The 18,218-nt window shown below is 36.7% G+C and overlaps 1 protein-coding gene and 1 long non-coding RNA gene across 3 annotated transcripts in view; one reads left to right on the forward strand and one right to left on the reverse strand.

The window, feature by feature from the left end:
* Positions 1-18,218, reverse strand: part of Kcnb2 (potassium voltage-gated channel subfamily B member 2) — a 461,074-nt gene that overhangs the window by 182,345 nt on the left and 260,511 nt on the right. The window lies entirely within an intron of this gene.
* The window catches only part of LOC104861116, a 23,814-nt gene continuing 9,217 nt past the window's right edge, over positions 3,622-18,218 (forward strand). For both annotated transcript variants that reach the window (XR_779911.1, XR_779912.1), the window contains exons 1-2: positions 3,622-3,778; positions 17,894-17,975. This is a non-coding gene — a long non-coding RNA (uncharacterized LOC104861116). The remainder of the gene's footprint in view (positions 3,779-17,893; positions 17,976-18,218) is intronic.

An 18,218-nucleotide genomic window follows, 5' to 3' on the forward strand; every position in this document is an offset into this window, starting at 1 on the left:
AAAATTATAATGCTTATAACTGGTTACCTACCCCAGCCTGAGGCAGTCAGGGGATGTATATCCTCCTATATGATAAGCAACTGCACTGGATTTAAAGAGTGATAGGGTTTAACTAGAAGAAGATGGACAACCTTTTAGGCAAAGTACAGTGTATGAAGTCATAGACTCCAAAATGTTACTATGGCACATACATTGAGACAGGAGTTTTATAAAACACCTGGGTCATAATTTCTCATTTATCTAATCTCCTATGTGTATGGTATATGCAATGACCAAGAGGCAGATCTCTGCTCTTATGGAGCTTACATTTAATGGAGGACAGCAAGCAAGAAAATAAGAGCCTTCCGAAGTGAAAGATTTTGCAAGGAAAACAAAAAAGATTTATAGGATAGAGTTAGGGATGTGTGGGAAAGATGGACATTTTAGATATTGTAAGAGCTTTTCAGAGGAGGTGACACTGCACTGTACCCTGAACTCTGTGCAAACTTTGGGGAAGAGATTTCCACACAGAGTGACCAGAAACTGCAAAGGCTTTAAGGTAGGAATAAACCTGGATACTCAAGGGATAATTGATATGCAGTTTGCAGAAGAGTGAGAAGAAGTGAGAAAGGTATGAAAGGAGTTTGGAGAGGGGACTGGGTCTTGCGGGATATTGGAGGGTCGAGGGTAAGGATTGGATTTCACAGGCAGTCATTGTAAGGATACTACTCAACTTATGCTCTAAAAAGTTCACAATGGCTATTGTGTGGGGAATAAATTATGGGGAGGGTATGGAAAATAGAAGTCTGGAACCCTTTGTAGAAGGCTAAAATAATGGTGATTTGAATTTTTTTGTAAAGTGGAAACAAGCGAATCTCTTAAGATAACATGTAAGAGTCAAAGAAATATTACAAAGAAGGGTTCTGCAAGCACGATATCAAAGCTGTGTATAATACAAAGTAGATTTAAGCATCAGACAATGAGCAAAAGGCAAACTCTAAAATTCCTTACCACCCTAATTAGGTCTGAATCATAACAGTTTTATGAATAATAAAAGCAATCTCTTACAATAGCGGCTTGAAAATTCTTAAAAAGACCCAAAGAAAGAAAGATTTAATAGCTAAACACTGTCCTCAAGAACTCTGCCAAGGTCAACAGAAATTTTTCAAAAGGGAATTGAATTTCAACTTGAACTTCACTCCTAGCCAGCAAGACAAATACAATATTGGGAAAATTATTTGAATGGCGATAGGTCTCACTCAGGAGTTATCCAGAAAAAGTGGATGTGAAGAGTCACTTAGGAAGGATGAGTTGTAAGATGGCTGTCTCACAAAAGCAGTGGTAAGAGCAAGGCACTCCAGACTTAGGGTCCTCACAAGGGTTTTGATGATCAAAATGAAACAACAAAGCATTCCTTGCATGCCATCATCATGTCTGAGCAATCCTAACTACAGCCATGCTTTGCTGAATGACAGGGATATGTTCTGAGAAATGAGCTGCTGGATGATTTCCTCAGTGTGTGAACATCACAGAACCTACTCACTCTACCCTAGATGTTTGGGCCTCTTGATAGAAGTAAGAGATGAGGTAAATATGAGATATACTGCTGCTAGTGTAACATACCATTTTACAGGAGACTTCTTTTTATAAGTAGAGAGTATACACTAACATAGCAATGAAAAGTTCATTATAAAATAGTAAAAACAAAAACCAGTAACACACTCATCTATTGTCAACTCATGTAATGTATATAAGTTATATGTACTTCACTTTTATACAACTGGCAGCATATTAGGTTTCTTTACCTCAATAGCATCACAAACACATGAATAATGCATTATGGTAGGATAAAACAGTTATGTTACTAGGTGTTAGATTTTTTTTTTTTTGGCTCCATTATAATCTTTTGGGACTGTCATTGTGTATGTAGTTCATCACTAACCAAAATGTCATGCAGTATGTGGCTGATTAAATGGGTTGTTCTGGAATTACTAGTAATATTACATGAGAATTAGATTCTTGAGGAGTAAGTACTACCAAAACCGTCTTGACATCTCATACCAACACACTATTTGGAAAGGGTATTCTTTTTCAATGTGATTTTTTTTTTTTAGGTACAGGAGATTGAACTCAGGACCCTGTGCTTGTCAGGGAAACACAGTGCCACTGAGTTAAATTCCTGGCCCTCCAATGTGATTTAAATATAAGGATCATCATGAAGAAAACTTGGGCTGAAAGAAAAAAAATGAGAATTTATTAATGATTTGAGATTTATGCAGTTTGCAATTGATTTAAATATTGAAATAGGCTTAAAATGTAGTTCCAATTTTGGGAAGTTCTTTAGTTTTTGATGCTTTAAATGTTATAGATCTCTTTATATTTGAGAATATTAACATTTTTCAATGGCTAGATTATATTTGCAGTCATTTTCTTAAAGAAGTAGAAGAGGAATAATGCAAGATGAAGTGGGAAGGATACATTAGCCATATAATTTAAGGTGAAATGATTTCAATTTCAGGATCTTATGGATATTTTAGTCTTTATTTGTCAAATTAGTATCCAATTTTCAACTTCCTCTGAACATAAGGATAGTCGGAAGTCATATAATACAGTAGAAGTTCCTGAGCTGAGCGGGTAATGCAAAGCATTTGGCTCTTCACTTTGAGTTGTAGCACTGGATGTCACTTACGGCTTTGAAAATGATTAAGTGACATTTCAAATATAGAGACTTTGATTTATAGTGAAACAGCAGTTTTAGAGCATGGCTTAATCCAGAGCTACTGCCCCCAATAAACAGGAGCTCGATTCTGTCTCCCAGGCAATGTTCACAGTGACAGGAAGAAGTGTACTATATAAATCACAGTAACATTCACTGAATAATCTGGAAAAGTCGTGGAGGATATTGAAATACCGAGATACTGAGAAGCACCAGTCCGTTTCTATACAGCGCTCATAAATTGCATTTTGTGCCGAGCTGAGAAGAATGTTCAGCTACTTTACCCTGGATATCCTCCAGTCATCAGAGTTTTACATGTACTGACCTGGCACCTTTTCTTCATTTACACTTAATTTTACATTCTGAAGTTGACAAGTTACTGTAAAAATGAAAAGCTCCACAGACAGATGGGAAGATTTTCAATGAGACCTAAAATGGAGGACTTTTTAAATTAAACGTGTGAGCTGAATTGCAAAAGGGGTAAATGACAATTAATAGGGTCAGAGTTGGAGAAACATGTCAAATACATTTAAAAACTGTCACGTTTTTCCCTTTTCTCATTGGTGAGCCCAGGCACCAGGTAGTATAGTATTGTGATGTCTGGTGAGATTACCTGCAGGAAATCATCTACTTTTAATTCAGTTTATAGATGTCAGCCAGCTCAGCCAATCAGCCTGAGAAATATGAACACTGTGTGAAGCTGTTTTGCATACAAATCTCTTTATTCCTATGGGCAATGCAGGCTGAAAAGGTATCTTTCAAATGGAGACTGCTCTGGCTTGGACAAGGATTGAGGGTGTCCCCTGACGCTTCATATGTTGGAAGCCCGGTCCACAGTATGGTGACATGGGGAGTGGCAAAACCTCTATGATGTAGGATGTTGCTCAGTCATGAATGAGGTCACTGAGGCTGCTGCTGTGGGGAGGGTTTATCAGACTTCTCATAATACTGCTGTTCATTCTCGAGAGTAGGTTGTTACAAAAGAGGAAGACTGCCCTCTTTTGCCCTCTGGCTCCAGAGATTGTCACTGTGAGGCCATCCACCACGTGAATCAACCAGGGGAGCCCAAACAGAGCCAAGCAGGTATCAGAGTCTTTTCTCTTGAACCTCTAAAACTGTGACCTAAAAATAACTTTATACGTTAACCAGCTTGAGGTACTTTGTTATAATGATAGAAAATACACTAATACAGAGACTTATGTCTTCACTTAATGGAGGTAAAAATTATTTTAAAAGGGCTATATAACAGAACTGATGAAAATTCTTCATTACCTTTGACCTTGAAGGCTAAGTGTGTAGTCCAGCATTCGTTGACCAAGTTTCCTACTCTAAAGCCCTGACTGGCATTTATTCAGAAAGCAACAAGCTAAGCTGTGACTGAGTCATGAGTCAGGAGGACATTGGCCACATTCCAACAGTTTATGTACTTGCTGACTAGGGCAGAGGGAATCACCACAGAGCTCAGCAGTCCAACTACTTCACAATTGGCTGCCTAGGCACCACCTGGCTTCCTATCATCACCTGCTCTACAGGTAGAACTGGCAGCTGTGTTTAAAGGGTGGGGGGTAGGGGGGAAGAAGAGGTGCCAGCCAAACCCTATGCTCGGCTTTCCAAGTGATCAGTAGGAAATTAGGTTACAAAGTTGGGCTGGGTTTAAAATATATTACTTTGGTATGCGTAACTTGACTGAGTCGGAGTGACTTCTAGAGAAAGATGATGTTGAACCTAGTTGCCATTTACTATTTCTCAAACAAACAGACATGCTTTCTAAATATCTTCCACTAGTGAGGTGAGGTAACAGCTGAACTGAAAGGAACGGTAGGAAGCCAGGGGCCACTGAAAATTAGTCTTTTCATAAATCTTCATTTTTCTAGGGCAGTAAAAACAATAAAACTTCTGTGTGAAAACTCACTCTTTGTTTCCATAATTAGAAAACTATGCTGTATAACTGTTGGCTGGAAAGGAGAGAGTATTAATTATAAATACCACACAGCAAGTGATGGTAGCGTTATCATATGGCCCACCCACAGGAGCTATTAACTCTCACAGATGCTATTTTAGACAATTCAGTTTCAGGCTAATGTTGGTTTATTATACAAAGCATGCGACTGCAGCACTTCTGATATGCTGTGCTTAAAAAGATCACAGGGAAGAAAGGCCAAATTCATTTTAGATATTTGGAATAATGGACTTCTGGTATAGGAGGAGACTTCAAATGAACATTCAGCATTGAATTTTCCTTCAGAAGGGACAAACTGCGTACTTTACAAGAAGCCAATGAGTGTATAAATTCCAAAATCATTGTAGCAGCCCATTGTTTTTTTTTGTTTTGTTTTGTTTTATAAAGAAGCCATTAAATTTAAGAAGTTAATCAAGTGTTTTAAGTGTATGCATAGACACACAAAGTTTTAGGGTGTTTTTAATAACACAACCATATTATGCATTAATTTATCACTTTTTAAAAATCTGGGATTCTGAAAATTTTTGGAAAAAGACATGGTGGCAAACAAGTAATGAGGACAATATTTTTTATTACAGCTATTTTATAAACCAAGAACTAGATATACATAATGTGAATGACTTTTCTTGGAATTCATATTGACTTCCTGCCTTGGGGGTCTAATTGGGATGACTCAGCTGGTTGAGAAACTGTACCTCAATCCTGTAGCCAGCTCCACCATCTCCAATTCAAAAGAGATTTAAAAACTCACACCTCCAAAATGTTGTGTCTCATTCTCTCATTTACTAAGTGCTACATTAAAGTGGCTCATAAAATGACTTAGTAGAGCTTGAAAATATCTAGGCTAAAATAACAAGTATATTATTCACCAATCTGTTGAGCTTATGTTTATATTGCAGTATTTCGACTCTAGGTATATGATTCTTTGGCTTAACAGTCACTACAATAAATAAATAATAATAATAAGGAAGAAAGAAGGTGCAATTTAAATGACCTAATAATATCATTCCGAAATTCATTAAGGTCCAGTGCAACGTAGATTTAATGAGAAAGATTCATCTTTGTTTTAAGATGATTTCTGCTTTTCCTGTGAGTTTTCTGGGGTCTACTCTATTTAAATCACATTTGGTGTTAGATGAAAGAATAATGAATCACAGAGTCACAGAATATCAAAACTGCCAGGAACATCGCAGGTCATCCATTTTCCAGCTGAGGTTGGATAATTTATTAGATTCTAGGTCCCTGGCCTGGCAAGCAGCAAGGGCTTCTTTCTCTAAAGGTTTGCTATGCAGATGGTTAAGGAGATGTGCATATGGTCTGTAACTAATTTACAGAACCCAGGGTTAATGCATGTTGGTCTCTGAACTGTGTGTCATGATTATCACCCTTTTCTTGGCCATGTTAGATTCATCTGCCTCAGGCTCAACCCTCAAATCCCCACCCCACAGATGTTTGTAAAGGATACTTGTTAGAAGCAATCATAGAAACACAAATGAGACCCTGTGAACAAGGAGTCCTACACTGAAAGAGCTAAAAATATTCACCAGTGGAGTTGATAACATCCTCATGAGCTCCCAGGGCCCACACAAACCAAACATATGTAAATAAGGACAAGAGGATGAATAAAGAGCAATGAGCTTTTGAAAGCACAGAAAATAATCAAATGGCTTTTAAAGAAGGGCACTGCCTGGATACTGTAATCTAAAATGTGTCCAGCCTGGCTATTCTTATCTGTAGGTCACTTTCTGAAAAGCTCATTTGTACAACCACTTATCCCACTGTCCCCTCACTTATTAATAAAAGGCTGGAAGCTGGGGGGTGGGGTAGGCAAAGTGCTTCTCTGCTTTTGCTCCAAGGCTGAGGGGTGTTGCCACTGGATTGTTTACTGTGAGTCACAAAGTCAAGTCACGCATCTGTGTTTTTTAAATATATATTTACTTAGAGGGGAGAATAAAGCACATGCTTTTAAAAATACATGCACAAATCTTGTTATTGAAGGGAGAGCCACAGTTCCTCTTAGGTCAAAACTGGTGCTCTGAAGGAAGCTGCTTGAGCCTTCTCCATAAGGGATGTTCAAAATTGGCAGCCTGGGGCCACAATCTGTTGCAAATGGTGTTGCTCCTCAGAAAATATTTTTACAAATTAGAATTTTAGGGTTTTTTTCCTGGATATTACAAACACACAACCCCTTCTTCAATGGGGTCCACTATTCTGCAGATGTCAGCTGGAGCCAGCCTTTGGGGAACCGAGTTTTCAGAAATTGTTGCAGCGAGGGAAAAGAGGTTGTGAAAAGCCCTGACCTGCAGAGAACAGCAGGTCTCCCTGGCCTTTGTCTCCAACAGAGGTGAAAGGCACTGAAGTAAGGTGAGAAGCCTGTGAGGTGTGTTCTGTGTAAAGAATTCCCTTGGCATCACATGAGGGATGAGTGGAGCCTTCTTGGGTCCCTTGACACCTCTCCCATGTCACAATCTCATCAATTTAAAACTTCTGTGCCCATCACTTGAGAATTGGTTGCTCTAATTTCTCTTTGCAAGAAACAAAAAAACAAAAACAAACAAATAAAAAAACACATTTATGTTACTCTCTGCCTCCAGATCCCAGTAGAGAACTCATTTACTGAGCCATTTTGATACAGAATCTCAGTAGGTCTCTAAATAGGAGGCACTGGAATTAATACTAGATCCTTACAATATTTTATCCTTGTTATTGCTCTGAACATATAAAGTATAACTCAGGCAAATAGAAATTTATAATAGGGCATAAATAATAATTCTCTCATTTATATGTTGTGATTAATATGATTTACATGTATTATAAAAATTACAACAGGTGACATAAATGTGAAATTAGAATGGAAAGTAAAACTATAGAAAGAGCTTCTTTTTGTTCACATACAAGAGAAATGGAATAGTATAATCAGGAGAGCAGACTTTATAAACCGAGTCTTCCTGGGCTTAAATGATGAATTAACTTCATGACTTAACATTAGGCACGTTATTTTTCCTGCCACAGTTTCCTTATCTATAAAATAGGGATAAAAACTGTAACAATCTCATAGTGTTATAAGGACTTAGTGAGAAAAGCCCTTGGCACTGTAGCAAAAAAAACAAGTCTTTGATTTTCATTGTTGTTATTATTTCTCTTGTGTAGTATAACTGAAACTTGACTTTGAATGACACTTTTATGAATTTCAGTTGCTTTACAAGGGTCACTCTTGATTCTAAAATATCTCACTAATTATTGTTACTCATATCAACTACAGCTCAGGTCTTGGAATGAATAAGTGATTTGATTTATAGTTACATATAAATACTTTAGTCTGAAATATATTTTAGCACATACAGTTTCATAGTTTAAGTTTCAAAGTTCTTAGAAATAAAATTACTTGTGAGGGGAAATAAACTGTAGGATAACAAAAATGAAAACTGACTAGCTCAGAGAACTTGATGAGTTGAAATATTTTACCTAGCATCCCAAATAAGAATAATAAGATTTAATACTACTGGGAAGGGAAAGAGAGAGTGAAAAAGATGAAGATGTGATATGTATTTGTACCTATTTCCCACAATGAAAGTGTTTATGATGTATTACAAATATTACTAATATAAAACTGATCCAGAAAAAAAGTATACAATTTCATTTATGGAACTTCTATGCTGATATTTTGTACAAAGTACTTTCTGCAGTCAATACTTCTAATAATTATGTTTGTATTTGAAAATGAATGCATGCCATCTGAGTAGTAGAGAAAAGTAATAAATTAGTATTGATTTATAAAAAAATTTAAAAAATAAAAATAAATGAAAGAATAGCTTGGATAAGCTTGAGACCCTTTCCCTTATTTTCCATCAGTACCCTGAAAGCCATCTCATACCATAAATAATCTATGTGAAACTCTACTACCTCCACCCTAGTGAAGAAATTTTGGAGCTACCCTTATGTAACAGATAATAAGAATAGGACTTTGCATGGTATTGTTGTAGCTATTTGGCATGCTTGGGTTAGATTACACTTTCTTCTACTCTTATACAAATCAGCCTGTTTTCTCAACATAAGGGAATGTAGAGGAGTATTTGGCAGGCTTGGGCTACACAAAGTAGGCTGAGTGTTCATGATGTTCATCTCAGCAGGGTGGCAGCTGAATGAGCATCATCTATCAAATAATGCTCTTGACAAATGTTAAGTAGAGCTACCTTGAACATGCCCAGGTGGGAAAGATGCTAATGCTAGTAATATCTTACATGGTATCCTTCCAGATTATAATTTTAAAGTAGTTCTTCCATCCTTTGATTGTGGCCAATTGAGAGAACAGACTAAAGAGGAACATTATGAGAAATTCCCCTAAAAGGCAGAGTGAGCTAGGCTTGTCACTATTGCCTCCTGACCTTTGGCCATTTCAAGAAAAAGGGCATTTTTTAATTGATGGGCTTTTCAGAACACCTTAATTGACATCTCAGAGACAGGCACCAATTACAAATCAGTATCACCTAAGCAAGGATGAATTTTCCAACAGATCAGACTTATAATTTGGACAGTGCCATCAGCACTTCTGAACAGTATATATTTGATCCAGGTATTTATGGTAAATAGACAGGTGAACACACTTGCAACTATGGAATTGTAGGTAATCAGTATTTGTGTAACTGTTTTTAGGGAAACACTGGCTATTGTAGATATTTCCTGCCAGCACATTTAGAAAAGAGACCAAACAAATGACAAAGATGACCAGAGAGAACTTGATGCTTAAGAAGAAAGCTCTTGTGGGAAGTCTGGATAGAGAGGACAGGAAAAGCAAACTCAATAAGCAACAACAATAAAGTAAAAGCTCTGAATCCCTAATAATCTGTATGCCTTTTCATCATATATCTCCCAAATTTGGGCAGCTACTTAATCCAGGGGAAAGTTGGACCTACTATCTCACCGTGGGACATTTATCAGTGGATGAAGTTTTGATTGTCATAGCTGTTTGTCAATAGCCAAAGCCCAGATACACTGTTAAACATCCTACAAGGCACAGGAAAGTGTCACACAACAAAGAATTATCAGGTCCAAGATGTCAATGATCCTAAGGTTGAGAAACCCTGCTTTAACCCATATCTCTGGGTGTGACCTGACTGAATTTGCGTTAATGCTGGCCCTGGTCAGGGTCCTGTAGCTCTCTTAGTGTCTAGGGAGTACCTGTCTTGCAACTTGCCCTACTCTGCCCTTGAACCCCAGTGCTTGGCTCTCTCTTCTCTTCCTACTCCATATCCTTGAGCTCTTCCTCAGATTCCCCAAGGAAATCAAGAAGGAACATGGTCTTAGCTTTCTTCCTTCAAGTCCTTCAAGACCTTCCTGAATCCTGCCGTCTGGTCATTGGGCTGAGACTCTGGCCTGCCATGGAGTTTTTCTGATAGCAGCCATGTCATGCTGCAGACGTCTGCTTAGTATTCTGCTTGTGCGTCTTCCTGAAGTCTGCTGTCACTGGAGCATCCATAGGCATACTCTCTCTCCTCTTCATTTCAGGGCTTGGGGTATGTTTGTTTAATATGATATTGAATGCTCTGCTCTGTCTGGATCCTGGAAAATTTCATATTTTAAACCAATGCCCTTATACCACACTCTGTTCCTACATCCCTGGTCTGAGAGGCCTCCCTGGTCTCTATGCCTGCTTGTTCCCTGTCTTGCCTATCCTACCACTCATTGAGATTTAGCTATCACAGAACCTAAATTTCCCACCTCAAGCTTGCTCACCTCCACATAATAAATATTTATCAGACATCAGTCTATATTTAAAGAATCCAGAGAAAAAACTGCTCCTTTAAAAAATCAATTTATTTAAAATACATTTTTATTGTTGAAATGATAAAAGCAGAACTCTATAGCTCAAAGAAAAATTAAAAGAGAGGAAATCACTTTATCTGCTAGCAAGTAAATTAAATATTTAAAACAGTACCAGAGCAAAACTGGATGCTTTCAAATGAGCCATTTCATGAAAAAAGTCTTAGGTAACCACTAGTACTGTTAGAAAAGTTAATTACATATACTATTTCCCTTTTTCATCATTATGACTTTTTTGTTAATGTATCCTTTCTTTAACTATATGTCCATCTCTTGTGTAGTAATTGCAATTTTGATAATTTTTCTGGAGAAACCACAACATTAGCTAAAGCTAGTTCTGGTCATATTGCTTGGCTAGTAGCTGGGAGCTTTTAAAAAACCTAGTCATCATCATAAACAAATATAGCTGAGTACTTATTATGATGGATTATTTGAAAAAGTATCATTTGGGCCAATAGAAGAACAGTATAATTTCCTGAGAAGTTAATGCATATTGTTAAAGGTAAATGTATAGCTATGTGGTTTGGGCAGGGGCTCAGCTCTGAAGTGTTTATACCAAGTGAAGACACATGATTGTTTTTGATGTACTGCATCTATATTGATTTCTGAAGTGAAAACAAAAAGCACCTTTGGCCCTCGTAATAACAATGGTCACTTATTGAGCACTTAATTTGTTCTGGGCAGCAAAGCGTTTTACATGGATTATCCCATTTGATTCCCACAATGGCTGTTTAAGGTAGGTGTTATTATTTTCTTATTTTACAGATTATGAAACTGGCACTTCAAGAAGAAAATTGGCCCAGATCACAAAAATAGTAAATGAAAGATAACAGCTTTAAGATTAGATAGTATGACTACATCCCAATACTTAATTGCTTTGCTATTCCCCTTATTGCTAATTAAAATATTTTAATAAGGAACATTTTCTTGCTCAGCTGTGCTCAGACCCTCCTCCTTAGTACTCAACTTGGGTATTAAAGATGATTCTCTTAAGGGCCTTTTTCTTTAAGCATGGACTTGGAACCTATGTCTTGGAATCATCTTATCCAACCATGACTGTCTTTGGGGTTAAAAGAGATTTTGCAGATAGGTGTCCATATCCTGACACCATCCACATAAGAAAAATGCTTTTTTGTGTTTTTTCAGCTATCCTATGACAGCTCATGGAGGAATATTTTTCAGTTGTTGTGACTAAACTATAAGGTTTCTGGAGCTACAGTGCTCTTATTTCTTCAAAAGCCATTTCCCTTCTCCAAAGGACAACTCAATACAGGTTCTGAGTTTCAAGTTGATGACAGTTGGTTGGGCTTTGGTAGGAAATTATTATTTTATTTTCCTCAAGCTTTCATCTTATTGAGTCCAATGTTTTAGTACATGAAGGAAACTTGAACTATGATTGGGATACGTACAGTGGAAAATTTACTATTTAAGGAGGAATGCACACATTATAGACAACATGATTTGGAGAGAATGAGAGGACTACGGTTACTGGTCATTGTTGCTGTACCTAAGACTACCTTCTTATTGAAGCCAGATTTCCCCCAAAGACTCAGCAACTTCCCAGAAATTCACTATATGTCCCATTTGTAAGGTATTTCAGGGGCTCCTTCTTGCCAGTAGAAGGTGGCTCATACTTGACAGGAGGCATGCAGATTTCTCCAATCTGATTGCCTTTCTTTCTTATCTCCAGTCACTCTCCACCTTCCACATTCGCTCTCTCTCTCCAAAACTGCAGAACTTCCTGCAGATCATTTTCCTTCCTCAAGGGGTGCTTTTGCCACCTTCAGGACTGGGCTCAACATTTGTGCTGGAGTTAAGTGTTCCCCCTTCTGTGCTTCCATTTCATCTCAAACATATCTTTGTTACGATATTTACCAGAATGTGATTATTTGTTATTTATCTGCCATGTTGCCCAGATGGACTGACAGACTGGATAAAAACTAGTCAATTCATCTTGCTCTCCTAGAATCCAGCACATAGGAAGTGATCAGTGTCCAGTAGATGCTGACTTAGGCTCTTGAATTGGTCCAGGACATTAACAATATCCAGCATACATATCCACTTTTTTTTGGTTCTCAGTGAAGCTTTTAATTTATGAAAATATTACTAGCTTTATGTCACTTTTTTCTTTATTGATACATTTTGGTATGCAATACAGTTACATTCATCATTGGGATCTTGTACCTTTACACAATGTTTCTTGGATCTTATTTTTTCCTCATTCCCCTGGCCTCCCTTCCCTATTTACAAAGACTTTGTTTCCACTTTTTTCCTTATCTCTTATTTTTTTTTTTGTACCTTGGCATTTTATTTTCAAAAAAATGGGGGAGTTCTAAATTCGGTGGGGGAAAGAGTAGTCTTTTCTACAAATGGTTTTCAAACAACATATCCATATGCAAGAAAATGAAGAAAATGAATTTGAACCCCTTCTTTATACCATACAAAAAATTAACTCAAAATTGACCATAGGCTAAAAAAAATTTTTTAGAAGAAAATAATCACAAACCTTCAAGAGCTCTGATGAGGTAATGATTTCTTATATGTAATACCCAAAAGCACAAGCAAGAAAAGAAAAAAAAAACTACATAAAAAAAACCTGAAGTGCTTCAAATAACACAGCACTAAAACTGCATTAAAATGAAAAGACAATATGTGGTTTTTCTATAAAATGGAATATTACTCAGCCATAAAGAATGAGAAAATAGATTCATTCATAGGAAAATGGATACATATTGAAGATATACTCCTAAGTGAAATAAATAAGGCACACATGTGTAAATACTGAATAGTTCTCTGGTGTGAATAATCTGCAATAATACAGAAAATCCTAATAAGACTACTGACATGATGAAATGGGAAGAAAAGGGCTAAAGGTGTAGGGAAGGTGGGATGAATAGGGGAAGGGTAAAAAGGGAAAAGAAAAAAATGTGAGATAATGAAAAGATGTAGAAATAAAAGATAATGAAAAGTGTAGAAAGAGTCTTTACAATCCAATAATAAAAAATTAGGTAGCTCTATCAAAAACAGGCAAAGGATTTGAATATTTCTCCAAAGAACATACACATATAACAAACAAACACATGAAAAGGATGCTTAATATGATTAACCATTAAGAAAAATGCAACTAAAACTCACAATGAGATATCATTTCACACACACTAGCATAGCTATAATAAAATAAATATTATCATGAATGTTGAAAATGGAAACCCTTTTAAATTGCTATGGGAATGTAAAATGGTGCAGCCACTTTGAAAATAGTTGGCAATTCCTCAAAATGTTAAACACAAATATACCTTATAATCTAGCAATTTAATCCCAATTCTAGAAAACTGAAAACTTGTGCTCTGATTAACCTTTGCACATGAATGTTCACAGAAGTATCATAAAAAATAGAAACAAATACCCATTAACAGATGAATGAATAAATTAAATATGATGTATCTATAAAATATAACATTCTTCAATAATAAAAACAAGTAAAGTACTAGTACACATTATCACATGGATGAATCTTGATATTATTATGTTAACTGAAAGAAATGAGTAAAAAAAGATCACATATTCTATGATTCCATTTATGTGATGTAAAGAGAGAAAATAGATTAGCAGTTGACTCTAGATGAAGGAAGAGGGTATAGTGAGTGGGTGGGTGATGAACAAGTATGAAATTTTTTAAGGTAATAAAAAATGTAAATTTAGACTGTATTGATGAGTACACTTCTCTTTTTAACAGCAAAGCCGTTAAAGTGTACAGATTAAATAGGTGAATTTTATAGTATGTGAATTATAGTCTCTGTAAAGATGTTAAAAACCGAAGAAAGAAGACTTAGTAAAATGTCACATGGAAGATCTGTGATGTGAAGGAATATTTCCCTATACTATCTTGGTGTCAAACAGTCTCCTATATTTAATCAGTATTTATTGGCTCGACCAGATTTAGAGGAAATACTTATAAATACCTGGTGGACCACAGATTTCCTTAAGGAACACAATTTAAGAAAAGACAAACTGGGAAGAGTTTATTCATAGTGTATGTTTCCAGGGCTGTGGCTGCACTTTAGAATCTCTGAGGAACTCAAATACTTCATTGCCAAGGGTACACTGAAATGAATCAAATCACAATCTCTGCAGTTAGGACCCAAGATTCTACATTTTTTAAGCTCTAAAAGTGATTACACTATGAAACCCAGGCTTGAGAGTTACTGTCGTTAGAGGTTCACAGGAATCACCCAGGAAGCATATTCATCACACAAGGACTCTCACTTGAACATATAGAATGTGTCCCACCCATTCTCACAGTGTGGATTCCAGACCTCATCTTGAAACTTGTTAGAATTTTAAATATTGGGTCCCCAGCCCAGAAAATTAGAGAATCTGGGGGGTGGAACTCAACAATTTGTATTTTCAACTGTAAAATTCTGATGTACACTGAAGCTTGAGAACCTCATGGTAAAGTATAGTAATAATTATATATGCCTTTTAAATAGACAATCAGTATTATTGATTATATAATAACCAGCTCATCTGTATTTAGACATATAGTGGTCTCAGGATATCTTAAAACGCCCTCCCCAAACTTCTAATAATATACGCAATTGGAACTGTAATATTTTTGAAAGAGAAAATAAGTTAAGATTAAACAAGTCAGGAACAAAGATTTGGATATGACTATGTTCACCCTGGTATTGGGGGAAATAATACCTTTAATTATGTTTGAGCATAAAGTAGGCTGGCTGAAAGCAGAGAACTTGCCATTATATTTTGGTTTAGTAAAAGTCACCCGAAGGAACAGTGACAGTGAAACTAATGCTATATTGATAACATAACACACAAATGAAAATCAGATAATACCATTTGAAAACTTCCTAAGTCCTGGCACTTTCGTCAGTAATTATCTCCTTAATGGAATGAAACTGTCAACAAATAACCCTGAGCGCATTTATCCTGATGGCTAAGGCTGGGTTTGGCTGTCAGGGACAATAAGATGAAAGCGTAACAACATCATTTTCCACAGTGTGGCTTAGATAACCGGGATACAGACACAATGGTTGCTAATGACTGCACACACAACTCCCCTCAACTGTGCAGAGCCTTGTCAGTCTCATTTTATAGGTTCGTGGACATTCTGCAAATGGAAATCACTAACTTTTATAAACTTAAAAGTATCTATTTAACTTCACTAGTGGTAAAATACCCCCTTCTGAAAGACATTTGTCATAGTTAGATCAAACTGTCAGGGAATTTACCTTAGTGAATTTTGCAAATGTATCTTCCCAGAATTAGACACTAACTCTAGTTTTCTGTTTTGTAAAAATATAATGAAAACAGTTCAGACTCTTGGTGCTTATTTTTTCTTGACAAATTTGAGAACCTGCTTTCCAAAAATATGGTGCATAAGCAGCAATCAGGCATTGTACGGGATTATTCTGTGATTAGTATTGCTTAGTTTTTCAACTAAGACACAACAAACACAAATGGAAGATAGGACTATGTGTGATGGCCAAAGCAAGTAGATTACCCCTAAACTAGAGGTACATTAACAGACAACAGATAACTGGGACCCAGGACAAAATTTCTACATAGAGTTGGAGGTTAAATGGATGGAAATGCCTCTCTTCCATTGCCATTGTCCAAAACACCACACTGCTTAGTTGAACTACAAGCCTTGTACAGTTTATCTCTTTTCCTCTATCTCTCCTACCCCTAGGGCCTTACCTCTTGGTGATTTCTACCCTGCCCTTTTGAATTCAAATTCCTTACATCCTCAAAATTCCTCATGGAGTGCTGTCATCATCTTGCATGCAGCCACAAATGACTTTCTCCCTTTAACACCCCTTTCCCCTTCTCTGTCAAATCTTGAGTAAAGTTGGCACATTCTTCTACATCATCTCAATGCAGATGTTGGTTATCCTTCACTTAGCAAGGAAGTTCATTGTATCTGTCCTGGTGTCTCTCTCCATTGCTGTGTTCTATCAACTTGGAAGGTACTGTACCTCTTTCACATTGCACTTTGGCATCAAGATCATGGTCTTTCCTGAAATCACTCTGAAGGATCTCAGTGACCTGGAGTCAGTGGTGCTGGTCTCTGGCTTTTCTCTGTGGAACTCTGGAACTCCTGCCATGTAGAAGTATTTGGAATTCTTAAACAAGACAAGATCTCCTGTGTCTATGCTTTTGTGAACATTGCGATCTGCCTGGAATGCTGTTTCTCCTTTGCCTCCTACTGACACCTCAGTCCTTTTTCAGGGATCATTCAGATCTCATATTCCCTGGGAAGGCTGCTGCTTCTGTTTCTCAAAAGTGCTGAGCAGAGCACTCAAACAGTAGTCACTGTTTAAACTCACAATGTATTATTCTTGATACTTAATAATTTAATATAATGTACCGAGCACCTAAACTGTGCTGGACAGTATAGCATGTCACTTTAGGTAAATATGTAAAAGGATTCTTCTTCTTTTTTTAATCACTGGAAACTCTTGGTTTTCCTGGAAGACACCCAATTTCCTTTGCCCATGCTAATCTGTTCTTGAGAAACAGAGGTCTCATTTTCAAATAATCATAATGAAATGGTGCCTCTCTCCTTGGGTTTCATGAGCAATTTCATTCACTTTTCCAGTGCTCTGTAAGGCTTGGTCCTGGATTTAGAGAATTTATCCCTAGCCCAGTGCCCAGGTAAGGCATTGGATACATTTTAATTTTAATTTTTTGAGACAAGGTCTTGCTATGTAGCCCAGTCTGGCTTCAAATTCAGGATCCACCTGCCACAGCCTTCCAAATGCTGGCTTATAGGTATGTGCTACTATGCCCACCTAGCACTGGATTTTTGAAAGGCACATTTGTCAACATATTGCTAGATATAGCAAATAAGTTAATGATTTTGCTATTAAATGTATGTTAGAATTGCATTAGGGAGTGGAGTGTTTCAAAAAGGAGACTCAGAGGTTGCCCTGGTAGTTGTGGTTCCTTGGGATTAAGTTGAGTTTAGGAATGTCCATTGTTAGCACAGTACTGGAGTGAGGTGGTAAGGTGTGTTCTGAGGTGAACTACTCTAGAGTCTTCAGGTCTATCCTGGTGCTAACACATGTCAGTAAGAAAATGCCTACAGAAAAATCCTTTTAGAGTTATCTGATAACAGATTCCCCAGACCAGCTTGTTTCAAAGTTATCTTTGTTTTTTTAGTTTTACTTTACAGAGCTCTTGCTGAAGATATCATTTACTGTTACAATCTTTATAACTTTAAACAGGGATCCCAAGCATAACTTCATACTTAACCTAATTAAAAGAAAGATTTCCAGCATATGTATTTAAGATTACTTTCAAATAAATATTCACTTATTGTACTCATGTATGCTTATATACACAAAATATGCACATATTACTATGATTTGCTTTTTGCTTTGTTTTGTTTTCTTTAGCTATCAGGAAATGAAGTCAACTTTTCAGTGCTGAAATGGAGAAGCAGACAAAACATTTCTAGCCTTAGACCTCCAAGATCAGGTTAGCATAGGCAGAATAATAATAATATGAGCTAATATTAACTGAGCATTTTCTTTATGCTCAGTACCTTATACATCATTATTTAATTTAACCCTCTGAAATTCCATGAATCTGAATATATATATATACATATATATATATATATACACATATATATATATATTCTTTCTCTCTTTCTCTCTCTCTCTCTCTGTCTTTCTGTCTCTCTCTCTCTCTCTCTCTCTCTCTCTCCCCTCCCCTCCC

This window comes from Fukomys damarensis, unplaced genomic scaffold (genome assembly GCF_012274545.1).
Source record: "Fukomys damarensis isolate Sample0158 unplaced genomic scaffold, DMR_v1.0_HiC HiC_scaffold_5, whole genome shotgun sequence".
NCBI lineage: Eukaryota > Metazoa > Chordata > Mammalia > Rodentia > Bathyergidae > Fukomys > Fukomys damarensis.